Genomic DNA, 17587 nt, shown 5'->3' with positions numbered 1-17587 from the left:
TTTGCTTCTTCCTTGAATCCAGTCTGGGTGTTGGAAAGCTAACCTTAGATAGGCAGTTGACACCATCCTAATGGCAGAAAGTGAAGAGGAACTAAAAAGCCTCTTGATGAAGGTGAAAGAGGAGAGTGAAAAAGTTGGCTTAAAGTTCAACATTCAGAAAACGAAGATCATGGCATCTGGTCCCATCACTTCATTGGAAATAGGTGGGGAAACAGTGGAAACAGTGTCAGACTTTATTTTGGGGGGCTCCAAAATCACTGCAGATGGTGACTGCAGCCATGAAATTAAAAGACGCTTACTCCTTGGAAGAAAAGTTATGACCAACCTAGATAGCATATTTAAAAGCAGAGACATTACTTTGCCAACAAAGGTCCATCTAGTCAAGGCTATGGTTTTTCCAGTAGTCATGTATGGATGTGAGAGCTGGACCATAAAGAAAGCTGAGTGCTGAAGAATTGATGCTTTTGAACTGTGGTGTTGGAGAAGACTCTTGATAGTCCCTTGGACTGCAAGAAGATCCAACCAGTCCAACCTAAAGGAAATCAGTCCTGAATATTTATTGGAAGGACTGATGCTGAAGCTGAAGCTCCAATACTTTGGCCACCTGATGTGAAGAGTCCACTCATTGGAAAAGACCCTGATGCTGGGAAAGATAGAGGGCAGGAGGAAAAGGGGACAACAGAGGATGAGATGGTTGGATGACACCATCAACTCAATGGACACGAGTTTGAACAAACTCAGGGAGATAGTGAAGGATAGGGAAGCCTAGCTTGCTGCAGCCCATGGGGTCGCAAAGAGTCAGACATGACTGAGCAACTGAACAACAACAACAATAAAGCTGCATGAAGCTCTAGGCCAAAGACCCACTCACTCTGCTTGAAAAACAGACCAACCCCAGCCAGGAGTCACACTAGCCCCAAGTCTTCCAGCCCCACAGGGTCCCCTCACCTCAGGGGTCGGCCAATCCCCTGATCTCCACGTTGGGGCTCACTGCACATGCTCTGCACTCCAGCAAAGCCGGGCTGCACACCTTTCATCTTTACTCTGACTCTGCAGCTTTGTGCCCTCAGCCTGGAGCTGCCTTTTCCCCAAGTCTAACTGCTGAAAACTTCTGAGCCCGGTCACCTCCCCTCGGTAAGTCCCACCCAGTGATCTACCATGCCCTATCCACATGTCACCCACCACAACACAGCCCAGCCCCTGTCCAGGGGTTAGGGTGGGTCAGACCTAACCCCTGGGGCAATTTGACATGTAGAGCAACCACTCACGCAGCCATCTCGGTGCTCTAGGAGCCCCAGCCAGTCACCATTCACCATCTGATCTTGGGCCCTGGGGCTTCCCAGGTGGCATTCAGTTCAGTCAGTTCAGTAGCTCAGTCCTGTCCAACTCTTTGCGACCCCATGAATCACAGCACGCCAGGCCTCCCTGTCCATCACCAAGTCCCGGAATTCACTCAGACTCACATCCATCGAGTTCGTGATGCCATCCAGCCATCTCATCCTCTACTGTCTCCTTCTCCTCCTGCCCTCAATCCGTCCCAACATCAGAGGCTTTTCCAGTGAATCAACTCTTCACATGAGGTAGCCAAAGTACTGGAGTTTCAGCTTCAGCATCAGTCCCTCCAAAGAAATACCAAGGCTGATCTCCTTCAGAATGGACTGGTTGGATCTCCTTGCAGTCCAAGGGACCCTCAAGAGTCTTCTCCAACACCACAGTTCAAAAGCATCAATTCTTCGGTGCTCAGCTTTCTTCACAGTCCAGCTCTCACATCCATACATGACTACTGGAAAAACCATAGCCTTGACTAGATGGACCTTTGTTGGCAAAGTAATGTCTCTGCTTTTAAATATGCTATCTAGGTTGGTCATAACTTTTCTTCCAAGGAGTAAGCATCTTTTAATTTCATGGCTGCAGTCACCATCTGCAGTGATTTTGGAGCCCCAAAAAATAAAGTCTGACACTGTTTCCACTGTTTCCCCACCTATTTCCAATGAAGTAATGGGACCAGATGCCATGATCTTCGTTTTCTGAATGTTGAGCTTTAAGCCAACTTTTTCACTCTCCTCTTTCACTTTCATCAAGAGGCTTTTTAGTTCCTCTTCACTTTCTGCCATAAGAGTGGTGTCATCTGCACATCTGAGGTTATTGATATTTCTCCCAGCAATCTTGACTCCAGCTTGTGCTTCTTCCAGCCCAGCGTTTCTCATGATGTACTCTGCATATAAGTTAAATAAGCAGGATGACAACATACAGCCTTGACGTACTCCTTTTCCTATTTGGAACCAGTCTGTTGTTCCATGTCCAGTTCTAACTGTTGCTTCCTGACCTGCATATAGGTTTATCAAGAGGCAGGTCAGGTGGTCTGGTATCCCTGTCTCTTTCAGAATTTTCCACAGTTTACTGTGATCCACACAGTCAAAGGCTTTGGCATAGTCAAGAAAGCAGAAGTAGATGTTTTTCTGGAATTCTCTTGCTTTTTCCATGATCCAGTGGATGTTGGCAATTTGATCTCTGGTTCCTCTGCCTTTTCTAAAACCAGTTTGAACATCTGGAAGTTCATGGTTCATGTATTGCTAAAGCCTGGCTTGGAGAATTTTGAGCATTACTTTACTAGCGTGTGAGATGAGTGCAATTGTGTGGTAGTTTGAGCATTCTTTTGCATTGCCTTTCTTTGGGATTGGAATGAAAATGGACCTTTTCCAGTCCTGTGGCTACTGCTGAGTTTTCCAAATTTGCTGGCATGTTGAGTGCAGCACTTTCACAGCATCATCTTTCAGGATTTGAAATAGCTCCACTGGAATTCCATCAACTCCACTAGCTTTGTTTGTAGTGATGCTTTCTAAGGCCCACTTGACTTCACATTGCAGGATGTCTGGCTCTAGGTGAGTGATCACACCATCGTGATTATCTTGGTCGTGAAGATCTTTTTTGTATAGTTCTTCAGTGTATTCTTGCCACCTCTTCTTAATATCTTCTGCTTCTGTTAGGTCCAGACCATTTCTGTCCTTTATCGAGCCCATCTTTGCATGAAATGTTCCCTTGGTATCTCTAATTTTCTTGAAGAGATCTCTGTTCATTTCCAAGGCAAACCATTCAATATCACAGTAATCCAAGTCTATGCCCCAACCAGTAACGCTGAAGATGCTGAAGTTGAACAGTTCTATGAAGACCTATAAGATCTTTTAGAACTAACACCCAAAAAAGATGTCCTTTTCATTATAGGGGACTGGAATGCAATAGTAGGAAGTCAAGAAACACCTGGAGTAACAGGCAAATTTGGCCTTAGAATACAGAATGAAGCAGGGCAAAGACTAATAGAGTTTTGCCAAGAAAATGCACTGGTCATAGCAAACACCTTCTTCCAACAACACAAGAGAAGACTCTACACATTGACATCACCAGATGGTCAACACTGAAATCAGATTGATTATATTCTTTGCAGCCAAAGACAGAGAAGCTCTATATAGTCAACAAAAACAAGACCAGGAGCTGACTGTGGCTCAGATCATGAACTCCTTAATGCCAAATTCAGACTTAAATTGAAGAAAGTGGGGAAAACCACTAGACCATTCAGGTATGACCTAAATCAAATCCCTTATGATTATACAGTGGAAGTGAGAAATAGATTTAAGGGACTAGATCTGATAGATAGAGTGCCTGATGAACTATGGACGGAGGTTCGAGACATTGTACAGGAGACAGGGATCAAGACCATCCCCATGGAAAAGAAATGCAAAAAAAGCAAAATATCTGTCTGAGGAGGCCTTACAAATAGCTGTGAAAAGAGAGAAGTGAAAAGCAAAGGAGAAAAGGAAAGGTATAAGCATGGCTACATATTGTCACCCTGCTTATTTAACTTATATGCAGGGTACATCATGAGAAATGATGAACTGGAAGAAACACAAGCTGGAATCAAGATTGCCGGGAGAAATATCAATACCCTCAGATATGCAGATGACACCACCCTTATGGCAGAAGGTGAAGAGGAACTAAAAAGCCTCTTGATGAAAGTGAAAGAGGAGAGTGAAAAAGTTGGCTTAAAGCTCAACATTCAGAAAACGAAGATCATGGCATCTGGTCCCATCACTTCATTGGAAATAGGTGGGGAAACAGTGGAAACAGTGTCAGACTTTATTTTTTGGGGCTCCAAAATCACTGCAGATGTGACTGCAGCCATGAAATTAAAAGATGCTTACTCCTTTTAAGAAAATTTATGACCAACCTAGATAGCATATTCAAAAGCAGAGACATTACTTTGCCGACTAAGGTCCGTCTAGTCAAGGCTATGGTTTTTCCAGTAGAAGACTCTTGAGGGTCCCTTGGACTGCAAGGAGATCCAGCCAATCCATTCTGAAGGAGATCAGCCCTGGGATTTCTTTGGAAGGAATGATGCTAAAGCTGAAACTCCAGTACTTTGACTACCTCAGGCGAAGAGTTGACTCATTGGAAAAGACCCTGAGGCTGGGAGGGATTGGGGGCAGGAGGAGAAGGGGACAGTAGAGGATGAGATGGCTGGATGGCATCACGGACTCGATGGATGTGAGTCTGAGTGAACTACGGGAGTTGGTGATGGACAGGGAGGCCTAGTGTGCTGTGATTCATGGGGTCCCAAGGAGTCGGACATGACTGAGCGACTGAACTGAACTGAACTGAATGCAGAGTTCCAAAGAATAGCAAGAAGAGATAAGAAAGGCTTCCTCAGAGATCAATGCAAAGAAATAGAGGAAAACAACAGAATGGGACATCTGCCTGCAATCAGAAGATACAAGATACCCGGGTTCAATCCCTGGGTCAGGAAGATCCCCTGGAGAGAGAAATGGCATTTCACCCCAGTATTCTTGCCTGGAAAATTCCAGGATAGAGTTGTCTGGTGGGCTACAGTTCATGGGGTCGCAAAGAGTCAGACACAGCCAAGCACATGCATTCTAGTGCTCAGTGCCTGGCACATTTTAAAAGCACAGCACCAGGCTTGCGACATTGAAGACAACAGCTGAATTCAATGGCATTGTCAGCTGTCCTTTCTCACAGTAAGGAGGGAGCGTGCTAGGATCAAAGTAGGTGGCATCTGGGGAATTCCCCACATAACAGATTCCGAGTCCTGCACCCGGGCAAACTACGCAACTTATTCTAAACAACAGCATCCTCAGAAAGAAGTGAAGTTGCTCAGTCATGTCTGACTCTTTGCGACCCCATGGACTGTAGCCTACCAGGTCCTCTGTCCGTGGAATTTTCCAGGCAAGAGTACCGGGTTGGGTTGCCATTTCCCTCTCCAGGGGATCTTCCCCGCCCAGGGATCGAACCCGGGTCTCCTGCATTGCAGGCAGATGCTTTACGATCTGAGTCACCAGGAAAGCCCAAGAGGACTCTTCTCAGAGGACAAGGCTAAAATCGTGACATCTGCCACTTGAGAGTCCTTCAAGAAACGACACGTGATGACCCATGTGGAGGCCGGGGCAGTGCCAGGTCCTAGGTGAATAGAAGCGCTGCCATCAAGAGGAGCTTGGGAAGGGGGGCACGTCAGGCAGCGTCCTCAGGGTGTGATGGGCGTGCCGTGACTCCAGGGGTGTGCCAGGTGGGAAACAGGTTGGGGAGTGCTGGGGACCTGCAGGTCCCTTGGGTGAGCTTCTAGGGGAGGGTGTCAGGTGTCCCAGGCTTTCTCCCTCCCCCGGTTCTTGACTGTCACCCTCAGCTTCAGAGCAGGGAGACAGGAGGGCTCAGCTAGCACCTAGAGAAGGGGCGTCTACAGGAGGTATGACCCTGGCTCATCTCCTCACCTCCTCTGAACCTGCGCACGTCTTCAGAAAAAAAAATTTTTAAGTCGCTCAGTCGTGTCTGACTCTTTGCAACCCCGTGGACTGTATTATACAGGCCAGAATACTGGAGTGAGTTGCCTTCCCCTTCTCTAAGGGATCTTTCCAACGCAGGGATCAAACCCAGGTCTTCTGCACTGCAGGCGGATTCTGTACCAGCTGAGCCCCAAGGGAAGCCCTTCAGAAAACTTTAAATCCAAATATGCACCAGGGCAGCTCCACTCAGAGACCCGATATGCAGCCTCATGTCCCACATGCCTCTCAGGGAGAATTTTCTATTTGGTTCTCCTCCTCCACTGGCAACTGTTCACCCAGCCCCACAGTGGGATGTGGTCGTGCCAACCTTCCGGACATGATGCCAAGGTCCTGGTCGCCAGCTGTTAATGCATGAGAACCCACAGAGGGCAGGGCATCTTATTTCTCAAACCCTGTTGCAAACTATCTGAAAAGAAAGATGCTGCTGTAAAGCCGAACACTTAGAAACCGATCAACGTCTCTGCTCCATGACTGATTCCACCTGGAAGAGCTGCCTTGAGTTTCCATACATGGCACACATTCAGACCATTTTAGAGCCATGAGGTTCTCCACCGATGTTCCTCATGGTTCGGATCCCTCCCAACTTCTGTTGGCTCTGACAAGAAGACTTTGTTGGCAAAGTAGATAATTCATACTCACTTTCCCAAAGCAGCACTTGGCTGAGATGTATTTCCCCTTCTCTTTACTGCCTTGCTGCTTCTCAACTCTACTTCTTAGGGTTTGATCCTGGGCCCACCCAGTGTTTTATCAGTGAATAAAATAGCAGCCAAAATTAGAGGCACTTTGGTGCACAGATCACCTCCATCCTGACCTCCTTCTGCACTCCGGATTTCTAAACTCTTTCTACCATTTCAAGGGATTTTTTTTTTTTTCAGACCAAATTCTCCTCAATTGGATCAAATTACCTTTATTAGCATCTAATCTAGCTTATCCCTTCCTGTGGCTTCCCAGGTGGCCCAGTGGTAAAGAATCTACCTGCCAATGCAGGAGACACCTAAGACGTAGGTTTGATCCCTGGGTCGGGAAGATCCCCTGGAGAAGAAAATGACAATCCACTCCAGTATTCTTGCCTGGGAAATCCCATGGACAGAGGAGCCTGGTGGGTTGCAGCCCATGGGGTCGAAAAGAGTCGGGCACAACTGAACACACACGCACATCCCTTTCTTTGACTGTTTCTGTTGATTGATTGATAGATATTAATAGATAGAAAGAAAACAGATCATCAAAAATTCTGTTTTTCTCTCTCATATAACAGAGACAGATATTATATCTCTGATATCTAATGGAAAAAGAGGAACAGAGTCAGACAAGAATGGAAACAAACTGGTTTTTTTTAATTTGTTCCAAATTCATAGATCTACTGCTTTCACCATTGGAGCTTTCTCTTGAGGTCTCTGAAGCCTCTTAAGTGGTTTTCAATTTCAACATATAAAAGAAAGTCAGCTAGTCAAAACCATAAACGTATAAAAGAAAAATTTTAAAACAGCACCAACCTACTTGGAAAACAGATAAAATCAATGGTTAGATCCATCAGTCATCTAAACCATCAGTTCACCAAATCTGGAGACCACAGAACTCAAAAGCAATTTAAAAGTATGAAGCCCCCAAAGGAGTAATTGAATTGTGGTCTGTAAGATGCAACGTGTCTCAAATCAAGCTAAAAGAAGAAATTCTCAAATGTCCTCAAGAATAGTATTCTTATGCATCTGATGATTCCTGTCTGAGAAACAGTAATTTAATAATCTAATGTCTTAATCCATAAAAAAATATCTTGTGTAACCACAGAAAAGGAACATGATTCCTCTTTAGACCTGGCAAAACAAATGCATTAAAATGATTATTAAAATTTTTGAAGAGTAAAAATGTTTGCAGGGTCACAAGATTACATCATTGTACCATGTGTGAGAAGCCTGAAATGTCTCGCATCCAGACAGTTCAGTCAACAGTGTCAACACTCCCTGGAATCTCAGAGCTGCCAACCTCCACCTCCACAGAAGCAGACACAGGGCATCACGAGGCTCCGTTTCTGGTTTTCTTTTTTTTTTCTTTCTTTCTTTTTTTTTTTTTTTTTAAGTCAGGGCATTTGAATTGACTTTCTTTCCTAAAGACAGGAATAAGCACTTCCTCACAATCATACACAGGACAAGTATCCAAGGTCAGAGACGCAAGGCTTCTTGAAGTGTGACCTTGAGTGACCTTAATTTTCAGAAACATGCTGCCATAATGAGGTATGTGTTCTAGTTAACAACTGTATTTCTCCCTTTTAATTTTTAAATATATAAAATGTACAAATCTAGTCCAGAGAAAAGACACAGGTAGTTTAGTTTCCACATTTCATTAGAGAAGAAGAAGTCCAACTGAATTTTCTCTCTAACCAAGTCACCCTAAATCGCTGATGAATAACACGTCCCTACGCTTGCCTAACACTCTCTCACCTTCTCATCTGTATGGCTGTCATTTCTACTTTATCCAAATGAGTGTCAGAGCTTTGTCTTTTTCATCTCGGGTTCCCCGTAGAGGAGGAAAATAGAAACGATTATGCTGCATTTACACAGCAGAGATGTTCAAAAAATATGTTGAGAGAATAAATGCAGGCAAACATCAGAGGTGTTCCTCACCAGGCTCCTGACTTAGAAGAAGATGTTCAGAAATTGCAGTGAGTCAACCACCTCTTAGAATCCTATACCTCTTGGCTGATCCAAATATAAGAGCCAGTGTGTCTTAAACAGCATTAAAGGCAAGCTGAAGAGGTTTCGCAGTTTCCCAGATGAACATTTCCAGAGGACAGAATAAGACCTCTTGAACTGTGGAGACAACCCCCAGAAGTCCGGGCGTGCTGAGTCGGCATGAAGCCATTTATGCGCTTGGAGTTTCACGTCTTCCCAAGACTGAGGGGATAGCCCTGGTCTTTACCACCCAGCGTGAAGTTGCATTTTTATTAAACAGAGAATGTGTTATCTCTGCCACATTAATATTTCAGCTGCAAGACTGCTTTCCTGAGCAAACACATTTTGGTTCTAAGGTGTTACTGTAGTAAACATACACTTGGTATTCCTTCACTCAGAAAAGATTTCAAGGGAAATTCTAAATGTCGCAGAAGCCCAGTGACCTCAGATTAACTTCTGTTTCCACCTCAACAGAATCAGCAGATTGATTAGTCCATAAACACCATGCCCCCGTGTGTCATCTCCGACATGCCATGCCGTTCCAAAGACATCCAGGTTCTCCAACTCCCAGGGCCAAGGGCTACCACACTTTTTAGTGCCCCCAGCTTATCCAGTTTTGAATTATTTCTTCCAAACAGGGTCTTGCCTTCTCATTACAGATAGTCCCTAAAGCAAATAACATCCTGAATTCTTTGCACAGTGACATAGGTTCAAACAGCTTTTCAACTTGGACAACCTCATTATCATACATCTTTATTATGTGGGTTTAGATGAGGTGCAGAGAAGGCAATGGCACCCCATTCCAGTACTCTTGCCTGGAGAATCCCAGGGACGGGGGAGCCTGGTGGGCTGCCGTCTATGGGGTCACACAGAGTCGGATATAACTGAAGCGACTTAGCAGCAGCAAAGGTGCAGGTCCAACCATGTTTCTGGATCATCATGAAGAAATTAAAGAGCAAACAGAGCCGAACAGCTAATAGGGCTGGGGTCCAACATGCCACGAGCCAAAGAAAGAAGCATCTACTATGACTTTCTCCTACTAAAACTTTGTTTGTTCTCTAAATCAAAGAAGACTACCACGGGAGCACCTAAAACAATAAAGGTTTCCATAACAAATGTTACAGCACTTTGAAAAGAAGACGTGTAATGAAAATGCAGCTTGAGGATGAAATTAGAGGGGGAAAAAAAGACTGCATTCACTGGCTTTTTATTACAGGATATTTAAGAGACAGCTTGGCAATAAATGTTAACACCTTTCTAATGGTTGGCAATGCAGTTGTATAAAGCCGAAGACTCACCGTCACTTATTGACACAGCTGAGTTTTAAGTGATACCGCTCAACCCAAGAGGGAATGCACCACTCTGCAAAAAACAAGGGCTCAGCCTCACTCGATAAGCAGGAGAGGTATGAGCTACAGTTACAAAGCTACATTAGACATTCTCACCCAGGGGAGCCAACAAAAGGAAAGCGAGCAATAGGCAAGAAAATCAGTAAAGAGGGAAAATCAAAGACCAAAACTGTAAACGAGGAGGCCAGCAAAAAAATTACCTTCTCTAAGGTATTTATCCTGCATATCAATTAACTTTAAAAAAAATAACAACTGCCGTTCATTATGACCCTCTAGGTTCAAATACAGTGAGGGGGGGAGAAGAAATTAAAAGCATAACCCTTAGTCCTCATCACAATTCCAATTTAGTTGAAGAGGAGTGATTAAACCTTGACAGAAGAATAGAAGGGAATAAATAATCATGGAGAAGTAAATTACCCAGCAGTTGCATACAGGCTCAAAGGTTCTGTGTTTATTAACCCACTACTGACCAGTGAAAGAAAGTGAAGTCGCTCAGTCGTGTCCAACTCTTCGCGACCCCATGGACTGTAGCCTATCAGGCTCCTCCGTCCATGGGATTTTCCAGGCAAGAGTACTGGAGTGGGATGCCATTTCCTTCTCCAGAGGATCTTCCCGACCCAGGAATCGAACCTGGGTCTCCTGCATTGCAGGCAGACGCTTTACCGTCTGAGCCACCAGGGAAACCTATTACTGACCAGAGACATATTAATGCCACAGGTATTAGTTTCTGCAAAAAATCCCCTGGTCAATAATGCATTGAGTTACATTTCACTGAAACTGTAATGTAAATTGAATAAATGGATAGATACCCCTGCTTTAAGATGACTTGATACTATAAAGGTACATATTCTGTTGAAATTCACTCTTCAATGTGATGGAATTCCAGTCAAAATTTCAACTGAGTGTGTACATTTAGTCAAGCATGAATATGAACAGCACAACAGGACACCGCATAACCAGCCAAGACAGCTCTGTAATGGAAGAGGAAAGAAGTGCGACTGGTCTCTCTCGGATATTAAGACACGACACCAACTCACAGTAATTAAATCCTGTACTGACTGGCCCGGATAGACAGCACCATGGGGCCGAATAGAAAGGTCTGGTTTGGAGACAAGCACGTGTGGAAAATGAACAGATGATAAAGGTGGCACCAACCACATCATAAAGACCATAAAGAAAGCTGAGCACTGAAGAATTGATGCTTTTGAACTGCAGCATTGGAGAAGACTCTTGAGAGTCCCGTGGACAGCAAGGAGATCCAACCAGTCCATCCTGAAGGAACTCAGTCCTGAATATTCATTGGAAGGATGGATGCTGAAGCTGAAACTCCAATACTTTGGCCACCTGTTGCGAAGAACTGACTCAATGGAAAAGACCCTGATGCTGGGAAAGATTGAAGGCAGAAGGAGAAGGGGACGACAGGGGATGAGATGGTTGGATGGCATCACTGACTCAATGGACATGAGTTTGAGCAAGCTCCGGGAGTTGGTGACGGACAAGAAAGCCTGGCGTGCTGCAGTCCGTGGGGTCGCAAAGATTGGACACAAATGAGCAACTGAACTGAACAGGGCCACACCATGGTGAATGAATGGACCGTAGATGGTGGTAGGAAGAGTGGTTCACTGTATGGAGGAAAACCAAAGTTGATTCGCACCTTATACATGATGCAAGGGCAGACTCCAAATAGAGTTAAAGGCATGAATGTGAAAACAGAAGAGTCAGATTAATAGGAGCTGGGATACTTAATGCTTTTGTGACCAATCAATGGAAGAATTTCTTAAGGAAAACACAGAGGAAAAAGTTTATTAAATGTATCACATAAAAATGAACAAGTTCAACAAATAAAATTAACAAAGGACATCAAGGGCAGACATGATAAGAAGATGACTGAATATGCATCATGTGCGTGAGTGCTACGTTATGTCCAACTCTTTGTAACCCCAGATACTGCAGACTGTCGGATTCCTCTGTCCAGGGGACCTTCCAGCAAGAATGCCGCAGTAGGTTGCCATTTCCTTCTCCCGGGGATCTTCCTGATCCAAGAATAGAACCTGTGTCCCCAGTGCCTCCTGCATTGGCAGGCGGATGACTGAATGGGATAAGGTATTTCCAATGTCCAAACCCAAGGAGGAATATATGAGGAAATCAAAAAGAAAAATACCAATAGAAAAATTGATGATAGGAAAAGCAATCAGCAACAAGAAAAGGAAAGCAAAAGGGCTAAGTAAAAAGTTTGTGAATCTGTTTCTGTTTCTTTTTTTAATTCATTTCTATCGAAAAATGTCTAAATATCTTTTTGGATTCTGCATATAAGGGATGTCATACACTATTTCTCTTTCTCTGCCTGACTTCAGTAGAACAGTTTCTCAAAGACTTAGAGAACAAACTTGCATGGGGCTGGGGAGGAGATTGGAGGTAGGAATAGTTAGGAAGCTTGGGATGGGCATGTACACACTGCACATTTTAAATGGATAACCAACAAGGCCCTACAGAGCACAGGCAACTCTGCTCAATGTTCTGTGGTTGGCTGAACAGGAGGGGAGTCTGGGGGAGAATCGATACACGTATATGTATGGCTGAATCCCTTTGCTGTTCACTCCAATATAAAATAAAAAGCTTTTTTTTATAAAGCTATTATAACAGCTAGAAAAAAGAATAATTAATTGTGGTAGAGGTCTATTTAATTCCATCTATAAGAATCAGTCTTTAAAAACAGAGAATCTTCTAGGAAAATTAATTGAAGAAAATGACTTAAGAAAATCAGCAAAATCTGAATAGAGCAATAATCATTCATAGCCAAGAAATGGAAGGTTACCAAATCATTATTTTAAAAAAGAAAAACCTTCAGAATGAATTCTTTCTATTAGTTCTTTCAAATTATCAAGGAAATACATCTTTTGTGCACAGAAAACTAGTAAAAAACATGGCCAAACATGAAATTGATGATGAATTGTACTGAGTGCATTTTTCACTATCCACTGATGTTATTTTTCTCTGAGCCTATTGATTTGTTTTATAGCATTTAATAAAAATTTTAATACTTTTGTATTTTTTAAAAGGGCTAGAATGTATACAAACAGTTGTTCAAGCTTTATAATAATTAGAGAAATGCAATTTCATGTGACAAGATATCACATAGCAACTAGATTAGAACAAAATGAGAAAGCCAGACAAAACCAGTTATTGTCAGAAATATGGCTGGGGGACCCAGAGCATGCCACCTCTTCCCTGAGTGAGGCTCAGGGAAAGTAAGAGATAACGGGGCTTCTGAGGCACAAGGGCCCTTTAGGCCTGCATGTCCAGCTCAGAAAAACACTCACACAGGTCCCTTAGGAAACCTGGTTCAGGATGTTTGTCCACCATCACTTGTGTGCATGGGGGACTGGAAGCAATCTAAGTATCCACCCCTGAAGGAATGGAAAAGTCAAAATATGAGAGATGCTCACTAAAGAGTGTTGAGCAGCAGGAAGAGGGAAGATATTAGACATACATGTAGCAGCACAGATGATACTTAAACGCATCCTGCTGAACATAACAGCAAGAGAAGAATGAAGCTCACATTGTGATGCCATTAAGAATATATGCCTGCACCGTGCCTAATGTCTTCCTTCCAAAGATCGCAACACAGAAGAGGAGGAAAGGGTACATTTGCAGTGGAGAAATATACGAACAGTATCCAGAGCCAGGAGCTCAAGGTCACCATCACCAGGGACGCAGCCACTTGATAACCAGACACTGCAGATGGTGTGTAGGGAACAGCACTTCACGTCTGGGACCCTCCCCACCAAGAACCAGCAACCCCTCTCACCACGAGAAGCACAGCAAACAAACATCCACGGCCGGTCCTTCTACCAAACGTCTGGCCAGGAACCCTGGAAATTATCAAGGTCACCACAAACAATGAAAGTCAGGCCCTTCCCTGGTGGTCCAGTGACTCAGATTCCTTGCTCCCAATGCAACGGGCCCAGGTTCCAGTCCTGGTCAGTGAACCGGATCCCACGCATTGCAACTAAGACCCGGCACAGCCAAATAAACACATAATGAAGAAAAAAAAAAAAAAAGCCAGAGAAACTATCACACCTACAAGAGCCTAAGGACACTCTATGACTAGGTGTAATGTGGAATCCTGGACAGGATCCTAGAGCTGGAAAAGCACATGAGGTAAAAACTAAGGAAATCTGAATAAAGAATGGACTTCACACTTGACGATGCACATTATAAAATAATGATCATGCATCAATCTTGGTCTCTTAGCTGTGACAAAGGTACCATAGTAACTTGAGAAGTTAATAGCAGGGGAGATGGGGTCAGGGTTCACAACAGCACTGCATACCATATTTGCAACTTTCCCATAAATCTAAAACCACGTTAGGATAAAAGTTATGCCAAACTTCACAGAGCAGCACTGTTTACGAGAGCCGAGGCAAAGAAGCAACCTAAATGCCTGTCAATAGAGGAATGGATCAAGACGTGGTACATATACACCACGTGTATACGGAATACCGTGTGTGCTGTGCTCAGTCAGCCAGCCGTGTGCAACCCACGTGTATACGGAATACCATGTGTGCACCACGGAATGCCGTGTGTGCTGTGCTCAGTCAGCCAGCCGTGTGCGACTCTGCGCGACCCCATGGACTGCTGCCCACCAGGCTCCTCTGTCCGTGGGATTTTCCAGGCAAGAATTCTGGAGTGGGTTGCCATTTCCTCCTCCAGGGGATCTTCCCCACCCAGGGATTGAACCCACATCTCTTGCCATCTCCTGTATTGGCAGCTGGGCTCTTTTCCACTGCGCGACCTGGGAAGACCACACAATGGAACATTACTCAGCCATAAAAGGAAAGAAATAGTGCCATTTGCAGAGACGTGGAAGGACCTAGAACCTGTCATATAGAGTGAAGTCAGTCAGAAAGAGAGACACTTAATATCACACAGTATCACTTAAACGTGCAATCTAGAAAGCTGGTACCGATGAGCCTATTGACAAAGCAGAAATAGAGACACAGACATAGGGAACAAACACAGGGTCACCAAGGAGGGGAAAGGGCGGGGGGATGAGTCGGGAGATTGGGACTGACATCTACACGCTATTGATGCTATCTGTGAAACAGATAACTAATGAGAACCTCCTGCACAGCGCAGGTGACCTAGGTGGGAAGGAAGTCCAAAAGAAAAGGAGACGCATGTACACGAACAGCTGACTCACTTTGTCGTACAGAAGAAACTAACACAACACTGAACGCAGCTATGCTCCAGTAATAATTAAAAAATAAACAAGTAAATAAAATATACACAGCCACAAGGCAATATACATTTCAAAGAACATAATACAAATAAAAAAACATGTCAACCCTAACAAAACGGTTACCAGTGTGGATGCAGGGGAAGTGGGCATAAGAAGCGTCAGTGAAAGGAAAGAGGACGCCTAGCCTTCTCGGAGTAAGAGGGGGAACTAAATTCTGGACTCTAGACGGATGCCCGGGTAAAGCGATGTAGCTAAGATTATCCCTACAAGGCAGCCTCTGACCTTGAGAACACCAGAAGCCCTCTTTCTACCTCAGGGCAGCTCTGCCTGCTCTGAAGATGAGCCAAGGGAACTCACTCCACCAGTACAAAATGAGGAATTTAGCAGGTGGGCCACGAGGGAGCATGGTAGTTTCTACCAAGTGGAAAAAGAAGCGACTGCTTTAAAGCAAGGGACAGAATCCCATAGAATCCCCCAGGTTAAATGAGGGGGCTGCTTTAGGGGCCAGGGAAACTGGCGAGGAAGATGAGAGATATCATCGAGGGCCAAACCTGGAAGGGTTCCGTTTCCAGAAGGGACGCGTACTACCAGTAAGTTGGTAGCTACAAGGAATTAATGGAAACAGGGGTCAAGCCAGATTTCTGGAACTGGAAGATGGGCAAACATCCCTGCTGCTGCTGCTGCTGTGTCACTTCAGTTGTGTCCGACTCTGTGTGACCCCATAAACGGCAGCCCACTAGGCTCCCCTCTCCCTGGGATTCTCCAGGCAAGAATACTGGAGTGGGTTGCCATTTCCTTCTCCAATGCATGAAAGTGAAAAGTGAAAGCGAAGTCGCTCAGTCATGTCCGACTCTTAGCAACCCCATGGACTGCAGCCTATCAGTCTCCTCTGTCCATGGGATTTTCCAGGTAAGAATACTAGGTTGCCATTGCCTTCTCCGGAAACATCCTTAGGGAAGGGCAAAGTTCGGGACTGCAAGGCCAGTGCAGGACGAGGAGGATTTGTAGCAGAGACAAAGGAGTTCCACTCTATTTTTCCTATTGTCTCAGTGAAATCTACCACTTGGCAGCTGCCTGTAGGTTTTTCAAGGTGAGGGTAGAGCTGTTTCTATATCTGAATCAGTGGAGTGTGTGGACAGGAGAGGTTTCCCAGCAGCTGGCATCGTGGAGGCATTGACCTCCCCAGAGGCCAGGGAACCTGAAGGATGGGACGGCGAGCAAGGGGCTGCAGACAGGAGAGGGCAGTTTGAAGGAGGCAGGGGTCCTGCCTGAGTAGGTGGAGCTATGTCTTTGTAACGATGATCCTTGGGGAAAGGGATGGAATTCAAAGTTACAAAAATGCCACTCAAAATTAAAGCAGAAGGCTCAAGTCATGGGTGATGCCCTCAGCACCTTCTCCAAACATCAGAAGAAACCTGGGCAAAACACGTGGCTTAGAGCAAGGCTCCAGCACACTTCCTTAGGTCATCAACCTTTAAGAATCCCCTGCCTGCTAATAATATCTTCTTTAAAAATTGGCAAGCCCAGGAACTTTCCTGGTGGTTCAGTGGTTAAGAATCTGCCTTGCAATGCAGGGGACATGGGTTTGATCCTTGGTCGGGGAACTAAATTCTCACAGGCTGCACAGCAGCTGAGCCCACGCAATGCAACTAGAAAGACAGTCCCTGAACCAAAACAAAAGACCCTGAAGGACATAACTAAGACCCAATGCAGTTAAATTAATAATTATAATAATAAGGTAAATAAATAAATATTTCTAAAAATCCACAAGCCCAGATGGTTCAGTGACTCGGAAGTCAGAAATTCATATGCTTTCAAGGGAATGCCGAGAATGTAAAACTGAAAGAAAACATGTCACTGTCAACAGCCAGTCAGTAGGAGCCAGGATCCGAAAAGTAACTGACATTTGCTTCACGCACCGAGGGTGCACGGAGAGCATCTTCCTGCTACCAGAGTTTTATCAAGGCTGCCAAGGAGTCATCAGACAATTCAGCCAGGTGTTTTCTTTACAAGTGGTGATATCGTATCATGAGAATCTAAGCCACAATTAAAGCAGATGAAACATGGAGGCTCTAGCATGCATTTGTGGAAAGTAAATGAAAGGAAAAATTAAATTGCAGCCACATGGATGGACCTAGAGATTGGCATACTGAGAGAAATAGGTCAAAGACAAATATCAGATGATATTGTTTACATGTGGGAATCTTAAAAAGGTGGTACAAATGAACTTATTTACAAAACGGAAATAGAGTCACAGATGTAGAAAAGAAACTAATGGCTACAGAGGGGTGGTGCAGGGCGGGGTGGGGGGTGGGGAGAAATCAGGAGTTTGGGATTGACGTATGTACACTGCTGTGGATAAAATAGATAACTAATAAGGAGCTACTATCAGTACAGGGAACTCCACTCAATCCTCTGCAAAGGCCTATATGGGGAAAGAATCATAAAAAGAGAATATATGCATACGAGGGCTTCCCTGGTGAC

At 44.5% G+C, this 17587-nt stretch overlaps 1 protein-coding gene and 1 non-coding gene across 2 annotated transcripts in view; both read right to left on the bottom strand.

Annotated features, from left to right (window-relative positions):
- The window catches only part of ZMAT4 (zinc finger matrin-type 4), a 234527-nt gene that overhangs the window by 205606 nt on the left and 11334 nt on the right, over positions 1 to 17587 (bottom strand). The gene's annotated exons all lie outside the window — the stretch shown is intronic.
- On the bottom strand, positions 10471 to 10542 carry TRNAC-GCA (transfer RNA cysteine (anticodon GCA)). Its single transcript has one exon. It is a non-coding gene; the product is annotated as a tRNA-Cys (tRNA).

Source organism: Capricornis sumatraensis, chromosome 4 (genome assembly GCF_032405125.1).
Source record: "Capricornis sumatraensis isolate serow.1 chromosome 4, serow.2, whole genome shotgun sequence".
NCBI lineage: Eukaryota > Metazoa > Chordata > Mammalia > Artiodactyla > Bovidae > Capricornis > Capricornis sumatraensis.
Note: the sequence above shows the minus strand (reverse complement) of the source record. Positions and strands in the feature narration are given on the sequence as shown.